The sequence below is a fragment of the Mya arenaria genome, chromosome 7, assembly GCF_026914265.1.
Source record: "Mya arenaria isolate MELC-2E11 chromosome 7, ASM2691426v1".
NCBI classification, from domain to species: domain Eukaryota; kingdom Metazoa; phylum Mollusca; class Bivalvia; order Myida; family Myidae; genus Mya; species Mya arenaria.
The window spans coordinates 47,817,790-47,828,866 of NC_069128.1; the positions used below are offsets into that span (position 1 = coordinate 47,817,790).

At 32.6% G+C, this 11,077-nt stretch overlaps 1 long non-coding RNA gene across 1 annotated transcript; it reads right to left on the minus strand.

The window, feature by feature from the left end:
- Window positions 1-1,280: 1,280 nt before the first annotated feature.
- LOC128240270 (uncharacterized) lies at window positions 1,281-2,652 on the minus strand. Its single transcript, XR_008262106.1, has 3 exons — window positions 2,600-2,652; window positions 1,813-1,887; window positions 1,281-1,377 (listed from the first exon to the last, which is right to left on the minus strand). It is a non-coding gene; the product is annotated as an uncharacterized LOC128240270 (long non-coding RNA).
- Window positions 2,653-11,077: the final 8,425 nt, after the last annotated feature.

Genomic DNA, 11,077 nt, shown 5'->3' on the forward strand with positions numbered 1-11,077 from the left:
CATCAGCATCTTTACTATCACTATTTGTCCCTTCTTTTGCCCCATCTATCTTTGGATCATCATCTGTTTTATCACTATCTGTCCCACCATTTGAACCATCTACCTTTGCATCATCATCTGTTTTATCACCACCTGTCCCACCATTTCCCCCATCTAATTTCTCATCAACATCTTTACTATCACTATCTGTCCCACCATTTGACCCATTTACCTTTGAACTGGTATCTTTACTATCACTTTCTGTCCCATTATTTGCCCCGTCTACCTTACCCATTCCTATATTTAAACTGTCAACACTGCTTTCCATGAATTCCTTGAATGTGCACTCCGTTCCATCAGCTTTTCTGATTTCATTGGCGTTCCCATCTCTGCAGTCAAATCACACACACATGAACTTTCGTAGCATTTGATATATCATGTGCAGAACTTTCAACTTCAATTGGTCTTTCCATACGTGATTGTTTTGTTTGGTAATTGTCAGATACGCCCAAATCATTATTATTTTCATCATCTATTTTATACCATTCCGGAAGTTTCAACAATGGCACAAAGTGATTTGGCACCCAGTGTAACGGAGTCATATCATCCCTGTTTGATGTCCACATTACAAAAACTGGGGGTTCTTTATTGGTTCCTGAAACAGGTTTGGTTCAGTTTGTGCATGTCTTTCCTCACATTTCTATTGCCTAGCTCAGGGTATACTGATTGAATAGGGGTTTTGAGAACTGATGACAGTGCATGAACTTGCCAAATACTCATAAATGATTTGTCTTTTGTGATACTGAGAATCTCTTTTCTGTAAATTGATTTTATGTTTTCATTTGTCATTTCCCTTTCATTTGGAATGAACATCTCTGAATACTGAGCATACTGCTTGGATGTTTTACTAGTAGTCCCGCCAGTTTGCAAGAAATCGTCATTCAGGTATAATAATTCATGTTTGACTCATGTGGGTAAATGGTAAGTTCACCAATTGTATCATTGATCTGCTTGCATTCAGTCTGCAGCTCACAAAATGTTCTACACTTTGCCAGTTTTTGCAGGTATGTTTTGAATTCTTTTTTCCTGTCATATGGATCCATTTGTTTATCATCGATCTGTCTTTTCTGTCTCTTTTCTGGTGTCACAGGTGAAGAAGGGGGTGTTAATATTCTTTCTTGTTCAGCCTTTCTTCTTTCTTTCAGTTTCCTTTTCTGCACTCGCCAAATCTTTCTTTGATGCCTTTTTTCTCTTTGTGTCATATCTGTAATTTGTTTTCTTTTCCCCAATGTTTTGTCCTTCTTTTCTTTAGAGTCCTGCAAATACTTTCTTCTTGTTTCATCCTCATCCCATCTGGAACGAAACTTCCTTTGACGCTCTGCGTTTGACATCCCCATTCTAAAATAAAATTAAGTGTTACTAGACAATAATGTCGTTACTCTACGCTTTTTCCATCATTTAAGTAATTGATCACCATTATTTTGACCAATGACACTTTTGACGAAGGTCATTAAGTGCGACCTTGATCCTAAGTGTATCATCCAGTCCAGCCTCTCGCACCACTATATACCAAAATCTTATACAAACTTTTGGAAAACCAATCTAATAAAACCTTTGGAAAACCTGGTTATTTGCATTTAGCACATACTCCATCACAAGTGTATTTTGTACCGTCAAAGGTGTATCACATGTATAACAACTGTGTAAACATATATTTTTCAATAGATATTTTAAAAGACACTAAAATGCCATCTCAACTTTTATGAAGACAGGTGGGACCTTTTTGCAAGTGTGGAAAACTGAAGTACATCTAAGACTTCAAAACTTAATTACCTGGTCCTTTTGTTTCTTCTTTCTCTATTTATTTATTTCTGATATGCAGGCAGTTACTTGTATGTTTCTAAGCAACTGAAATGTACAAATATATCAAATTAATACCAAATACAGCATGATCACATGATTCAGATAATAAAAATGTTTTAGTTATCTGCTGTACCACTTTTATTACTTGCTGTAACAGTTTTATCAACTTTATGCCACAGCGTGTTAACAATGTTATATCAATCTCGTCCTAATACAGGTAAGCATTTAACAGTAACAGAATATAGATATGTACTGCAATTAGCTGTATGTTAGAAATGCTTTATTGTATTTACTATATTAAGTTCCTTGACATATTCATAACAATTTACATTCCTTGCTGTAACATCAAAATTGAAATTACGATATTTTTACTAAAACTAATTAAATTATTGAGCTCGTTGTTTTTCTCAGCATGTTGAAAATGCTTGATGATGTCAATATTTACACATATAAATGTCATAAACCTTTATTTTATTTTTTAAATAGTTGTACACTTGCCATTGTTCTCTGATATAACAAAACTACTCCCTGATATAACGAAATACAGCGTTACATCATAGAATGTTACAGGATGGATATATTCAACCTTTACTTCACTTGCACCATCATGATATGTATGTGGGGTTCTAAACAGACTGTGCAATGTTTTCCTTTCAGTTCAAGAAAATACAAGTGCAATGAATTAACTACTTGGTCATTTGCATAAATGAGACTAAAGTGGTTACATCATAGAGAAAATTCAATTATATTTATTTACCTTAGCGCAGTGAAGGCTTAATTTTAATATTTTCATAAATCAGCTTCTTTTAGGCTCCGCCTTGGTCATCTGTATAAGGCTACTCTTCAAAAAGAGGTAATGGCGTATCCATATACAAGGGAAATAACTAATATATTGGCTGACTTTTCCACAATGTTACATCATTGAACTCCAGATGAGGTACACGCTTTACACATCAAGAAACACGTAAAATATAGTCATATTTAAGGGTTGTACATATTTAATCACTTAAACTAATGTGGTTTTACAAAATAATTACACAAATGACATTTGTCCTTATTTTATAATTCCTTTCTTTTGAATAATGTTTTAAATATACACTTTTGGGACAAAGAATTTATGGCATTTTTCATCAATCAATTATCGGTTTTACTAGTTTCTTTTCACTGCAGATAATTTCTTTTGTTTGACTATATACAAGGCAATGGTGTGTAATTCTTAAAACTTAATTTGTACTTTTATTCCAAAGTAGGACAATTTATTTTTGAAAGGACAAGAATTGTTGCCAAAATAAATATTGACTCTTAAACATTAACCCGGTTTAATGGCGCTGGGTAAACGCCAAAGACATAGAACATAAGATCACAAACAAAAAACATAGAAGAACAGTACAGAACTCCACAAACAGCACAGTGCATACATATAATATATTAAAAACTAGGTATGTTTATCACGAATTGTTAGGTTCCACTTTGGAACGGTCAGTAAAATGTAATTCATTTAGTCTGCCAAAGTCACATGCCAAAACACTCCAGGTCAGCCATAAACGTGTTCGCAAAAAAACGGATTTTAAGATAACATGAATTAGCAAAATCTTCATAAAAAAACAAAGGACTGAAAGCTTAGTTATGAAAGGATGCTATATTCAACCCTATATTTTGTTTCAGGTATTCATCTTCAAAACATAGAAGGCAAGTGCTCTTCAAATTATTGCCTTTATATCCACGGTTTAAATAAAATCCAAGTAATTCATTTAGTCTGCCCAACTACCTGCTGGAAACACGCCCATTCGTCTTGTTACCGTTCAAATATAGCGATAATGTGAATATTTAAGCAAAAAGCTACAGAAACAAGCTCAGTAGCAACTTTTTAAAAAAATAAGCCCGGTTAAGTGGCACTGGGCAAACGCCAAAGACATAGAACACAAAATCACAAGAAACATAGAACAACAGCACAAAACTCCACAAACAGCACAGTGCATACATACTATATATACAAAAATAAGTATGTTTATTAAGAATTGTTAGGTACCGCCTTGGAACGGTCAGTAAAATGTAAATTTACTGGGGATTAAAACCAGTTTATGTGCACAAACCTCACTCTTATCCCAACAATCCTTAACAAAGATAAAACGCAAAAGGTAAATTTTATCAAAGTATGCATAAACTTGCAGAAACCTATCAATAAAACAAATAATAATAACGTATAGGTAAACCCTAAAAGTAATTCTATGATAAGACATCCCAACTCTATCTGCAGACGGAGGAATACAATTGAGAGCACCTAATGCAAAAACTTTTGAAAGATACGATGCAGTTTTTGTTTGAAACTAATAACATCACACATAGGCTATTTTGCCTTATAAAATGAAAGGTTTAAAACTGTGTGATCATAGAGTTTAAAAATAAAAAGCATCATTGTACTAAAACTGGGAACAATTAAGGAAAACATTATTAAAAATAAAAGCGACATTTATAAGCTAATCTTTCCCTCCAATTGATTTGAAAATGTAAAATATTTGAAGAAAATGAAGTCACATGCCAAAACACTCCGAGTCAGCTAAAAACGTGTTCGCCAAAAACGGTTTTAAAGAGAACATGAATTAGCAAAATCTTCATAAAATGAAAGGACTGAAAGCTTAGTTATGAAAGGATGCTATATTCAACCCCTATATTTTGTTTCAGGTATTCATCTTCACAATCTAGAAGGCAAGTGCTCTTCAAAGTATTGCCTTTATATCCACAGTTTAAATAAAATCCAAGTAAATCAGTAAGTCCATCTGCCCAACTTCCTGCTGGAAACATTTTAATTTTACGGATTTTCTTTAAAACATCACCATAAAAATCGGGATGAGCAATACTATTAGCAATCAGCGAGTTAAGACTTCTACTATTGTACTTTGATATGAATACGAAAATAGAGGGAATTCTCCCAAACATAATACAATTTAAGTTGCAAAGACAATATGCACATTTAACATATATGCTATGTGTTGTTTCCAGTTTAATATAGCTACTACATATACTCCTTTGGCATTCGTCGGAAAAAAAATGTAAATGTCAACAACTTAGTTGAAAAAAAATGATTGCTTAACTGAAATTATTACATCGATCCATACACTTAAATTTCGATTTTAATGATACAAACTATTTAAATGAAGTACATGTAATTCATTTTCCATAATTTTAATAATAAAAAGGCTAACTTGATATTTCCAAACATTTTTTAAGATGTATAATCCTAAATGTGTTTAAACATACGCGTTTAAGTAAAGTGTGTATGTAATGGCACTAAATGGACATCATATTAGTATGCGTTCTACTTTTAGAATTCAACCTACATTTTCAGCTGGTGAAATGACAGGCAGTCATTAAGTACTAGGCTCAATCATTTAGAATTTCAACTTTCACGGGTGTTTAAAGGTCCGCCTACGCTACTCAATGCATGTATCATGTGTAATAGCATTGCCTCGAGGTAATAGCGTCATCAACAGCGTATGTAAAACAGTTGGTCTGTATGTGTTTTTTTCCGGCAAAAGCATACGATATTCATAATCTGACAACCGTTAGCATATTACATAAGGTTAGTGTTTTTCAAGAATTTTTAGTTGCACAATATCAGGTTATAGTATGTAATATACTATAGTTGTTTCACAGACAACAGATCCTCTTCTGATATTTTCTAAATATTTTACTCAATAAGAAAACATTACAGAGGTATTTTTCAAAGGTAAAAGCCAATTAGCTGCAGGTTTTATCAAATCATCATTTAGGTAAAATTGATAATCTGAAATGTTTAGCATTGTCGCCTATAATTCAGGACATACCCGTACCTTTTTGACGCCGCTAGGCTCAAGCAAACACGATTTTAATTCGCATTCCCATGATCATCACTCATAATTAACGTTAGGACCATATTGCACACACTTGAACATTGGAACAAATATCGACCACGAAAATGATGATGTACAAATGTTCTCAACAAATCTCAGTCCGATCGTCATTTTTAACAAAAAGGAATTCATACTCCCTCCGTTTAGTTTATGAGATTTGATCAATTCTATGTTGCAAAGTTCCTGTTTTTTTCGATGGATATGCGTTTCGGGTTTGGCAATTTAACAATTTAGCAGATCAAGAAATATTCTGTTCTACAACTGGTAACATAGTATTCTTGGTGTTCAAGGTAATGCTGTTTGGACTATTTTCGGCTCAAAATTAATATGCATTAATGTCGTTTCATTTTAAGGACATTCCGCATATTAACTAAAATTAAAGTTGAAGAAATTCAGTTCATGTAGAAAAAGACAACTTACTTAGGGTTTTTTATGGATCAAGGCATTTATCATGATGTGACGAAGGCAGTAGCAATAAGGAAACTCCCCAATAAATGTGTTCGAGATGTTCGGTCAGTTTTATAAGCCACAGGCTTTTACAGGCGGTTTTGTTATTTCAACCCTAAAACGGTTGAAGTATTGTTAAAGCTCACGGGTTGATAAGTTAAATACAAATGGTCAAATGAATGCGAAAAAGGTCTTCTGACAGTAAACACAGGTTGGCTAGTATTCCATATTTGTCGTATCCCGTTATAAACAAACACAACTTCTTATAAACAGATAAAGTTGTTATTGCTTTGTTAGAAATAGATGACAAGCATTTCAAATTAAAGACAAAAAAAGATAATACTAACATCAAACATGTCAATGTGACTTACTCTAACACGTTGAATAAAAATATATTGCCGAGAAAATTACCACCTCGTTCAATAGAATTTGAAGAAGTAAAATGCAAACATCGTAGAATTTAAACATGATCATCTTAGCAAAACAGGAGTAAAAAGATACATGGAGATATGATTGATTTTTATACCGATAACGAAACGAAATTTAAGACAACTAAAAATCAAACAATTTCATGACGATAATCATACCCTAGTTCTCAAGTACTATTTTTAAAACTTTACAGAACGCGTTTATGGACAAATCTTCCAAAGAATTACATTCTATAATATATGCTTTGGCATAGCAAAAATATAGCAAAAATAAAAGATCTCATGCCAGTTCAATTTAATAGGTAATTATACCCGTTATCCTTTGTTTTGGTCGATGTGATGGAATCGAATTTTATCCGATTTGGGTAGTTAGGTAACCAGTGAAGCATATTGTACCGGCGCAGTACACTCTGCAGTTAACATATGTGTAATTCAACTGTAATAATCTTCAAAACTTTTGCCTGAATAATAATGAAAACCCGGCAAAACGCCCTTTGAAGTGTTTGTGACGTCATATGCAAATATATATATGCGAAAATAAACAAGTATCATTTAATACTTCTGACAACGTTCACAGTATACAATACGGCATCAGATCAAACGGAAGCTCGGGAAGCTTTCAGTTATTTTCGAATGGTATTCTTTAATTCGTTCCCTTTAACGTTCATAATGTACTAGGGTTTCTTTGTATAATTTTACCCCATTATTTCATATTTTGTTCGTTTCTTCTGGCGTTCATTTAAATGAACACACCTTTTCAAACGTTTTCTTTTCAATTTACTCTGCACTTAATTTATTTTTATTTACTCGTTTGTTATGTTTTTAAATGATTTCTTTTTCTCTATTTTTTTCTTTTTTTTTCTTGTGAAATTATTCACGGATTTACAAGCAAACTTGCTTTTTCCATAACTTCCCAGAAAATCATAAAATATCTTCGTAAGTGAAGAACTCATATTGTTTAAATTATCTTCAATACTTAATTCCAGCTAATATTAACCAGTGTCTCCTTTTTCAGATGAAAATAAAATATTTATAGGTTTCAATTATTCTTTTTGTTCATTCTAGTCAAACGTTAGATTTTTACTCTCTTCAACAATTGTTAATGATTAAAATAAATTTTTTTTATATAATTTAGTCTAACATTTCGAAATCTTAAGTGTATATTTTTTTCTAAAGTTTTCACGTTTATTCCAACAATTCACTTTAAGTACTCAAAAACTAAAGACATGTTAAAAACCCTGAAAGAAATGTTGTTTTGAGTTTTGAGGAACTTCCTTAACTCCAAATGACACCTACACGTGTTAAAACAGACGTATGTATTGTGTTTATTTAAATTAAACCTCTTCCTAAATGAATACAAAATAAATTTATGAAACTTTTATGTTTTTGCCCATCACACAAACGTTTGCACTGTGGAAGATCTTTAGTTTTTTTTTCTGAGATGTGATGTTTAACATGTACTGTGAAGGTGTTGTTTTTGAATAAGTAGATTACGACATTTCGACTATAATTGTTGTTTACGTACGACCTCGATTATGCTTTATTTTGTGTAAGAACTAAACAGGTTTTAGACAAGGAGTATGCTTTTTCAATAACACATCTTTTGGAAAGACAGGGTTAATAGTGTAGCGTAATGGCATAATACAATTAATATTGGTACATGCGTTTATTATTATCAACAACATATCGAATATGTACGGTATAAAGTAATTCAGAATGCATATGTTTTGTGTAAAATTGAATATCCCGAGGCTAATATATATATCCACATTCCTTAAATCTCGCTAAGCCTGAATGTTCCAGAAATTGTCATATATCAACAGTTATAGAATAACGCTGTAAATATAAAACAGTGCTTATGAAACCAACTAATTTAAACAATATATTACGAAACAAGAACACTGTGGCGTGTGGAAACTGTATAATAGAGATGATTTTGACTTTACGAGGAGCTATCCAGGATGATGGCTGGATGAATGTTAGTTTGAGGTTTGAACATAGTAATGTTACGACAGTAATACTGTTATCTGTTTATCGTTTATAAACGTGGTGTATTAAAGAACGCTGTTTGACTTCAATTGGAGTCATTGACTCTGTTCCGCGTTCTTCTGTTATGCTACAATGCTCACCGATGTCATATGATATTATTCTGTACGATTGCCACTTCCAATTCATCTCTTTGCCACACACAGTAATATTTTACGGGATGTCCTACATATGTAGCCCTTTGTATATTTAGAGTTTGTTGTTTTAACTAGTTCCTGGAAGTATTTCGCTGTTTGGTATGTATTTAATTAATTCTAGAGTGTTATTCTTTTAATTACAATAATGTTGTATTGGCTGTGCATTCTGTATATTTGGAAGGTTTGGTAAATTCTGTTCTATCACAGTATTTCAAGATAACAGCCCCTTTTTAAGTAACCCTTTGCATGTATTTCACTGTGTTTATAATTGTTAACAGCAGTAACCACAGTAACCAGGTTATCACCATGGGTGAGAGGTGAGATACATACAGTAAGAACTCTCAGTTCCATAAACTTGTAAGTGTATCTATAATTGTTGATGTCATGTATGTTTTATTGTTGTTGCCATTACTGTATTATCTGTGTATGAAATGTTATTTACCTCATTAGTCGTTCATTTATACGGGTCACTAAGCACATGATTATATTATAATGTTATTAGTTAGGTGATTTCATATTGGCCTAGTGATTTGTCCGAGGTGACCTGTATTTGCCTGAGCCCGAAAGGCAAATACAGCTGACCGAGGACAAATAACTGAGCCAATATGAAATCGTCTAATTTATAAGTATTTTATTAGTTAACTATTACGATTTGGGTTAAAAACATTCTTATAACTTACCTTCAGTTCAAATTGAAGCCGTATTTTACTATTTATCCCTTATTCATTCATGGTGCCTGTTTTTCTAGACTTGACTTTGCTGATTTTGACATACATCCTTAAAGTGACATTGCACAATCTTATGAATAAAGCACTGTACATAGTAAGGAAGCATGTCATTTCGTCTTTATTTCGTAAATCGTTTGCCAAAACGTCAAATGTTTTACCTTCGTTTTCCATTTTGTCGGTGTACAAAATCGTAATAGTCGTAAAATCCACACATGGGTTAAATACAATTGTAATTTCAAACCGTTCAAAGTGTTTCAATCATCCAATAGGTTCAAGTATCACAAATATGTTTATTCGAAGCACAAACTTTTCAAAACAGTCGGAAACGGAAAACAAAATGGCTACCTTAAAAAAAATCAAAATGTTTCTCATATTAGGCGAGTTTCGACAGCCAATGAAAAAAGCCAGGCAATCAAAACCGAAGAAACTCAAATAAGGCAAGTTTTGTTGATATTGGCCGTGTTTAAGCGAGCGAGCTCTGGCATATATTGTCTTCAATTGTCTGGTATTGGTACCGCAATTGTCTCTGTATCTCGTTAAATACGTAAAAGTTGATTAATAATGTATGACATTAACCTTTCCTTTAACAATTGTGTAATAACTAAATGTGATTTTGTATTCTACTTAGTGTCGGTTATTTTATATTTCAGTGTATTGATTCCGAAAGAGACGAAACGAAGAGAATTAACTATAGAAAACAGCTTGTGTTACTTGTGCACACAAGGACATAATACGAACTTCGACCGGCTTGGTCTTATACTCTTATATACTATATAATAACTATTATACGACCTTGTAAAAGGTCAGGGTAAATGCCAGACCATTATGCATGTAGTTTACTTCAATCTCAACCGGCAGTTTATTCTCCGTCACCAAGGAAACGAACCAACAAGCATTCAGCGAGTGTCTAGTATACGAGAGACATGCACTATAAAATGCAACTTTTAGTCTAAAATAATATCGATGTATATGTGCATTTAAACTTATTTTGATACGTTGACAGTGACCAAGATCCTTAAAAATCTTTTAATAATAATTTAATTTTGTACACTCTTACCATACACAATACAAAGATAAACTATCCAAATATATTAAGGGAATATATGCACGAGAAATTGCAAAACCGAAAGGGGTCCAAATATGCTGTTGTTAAGGCACACCGTTTACCACTAACTCAATTCAATTTAAATAGCTTGTGGTACAAACTCTTAAAAGGTTTAGAATTGCAAATATTATAAAATGACTAATTGAAATAGATAAATTTTATAGGCTACACTGTCACTGCAAGCAAATCATATCCACTAACAATACTAAGTTGATATTGCGCTATTGCACGATGTAACGGAATTAACTTGAGGTTATACTGCGATATTGAGTTTAAATCATATCATTCGCGTTATGGGTTGCAAAGATGGATGTGTGTGCATATTGAAATGTATTTGTACCCCCTTTTATAGATGTTTGAAATGGATAAAAAGGAGTGTCAGTAGGTTATGGAAATGTATAAAAAAAACTGCACAATCATTTGTACAAAAGTAAGTTTCATGATGTCAAATGTA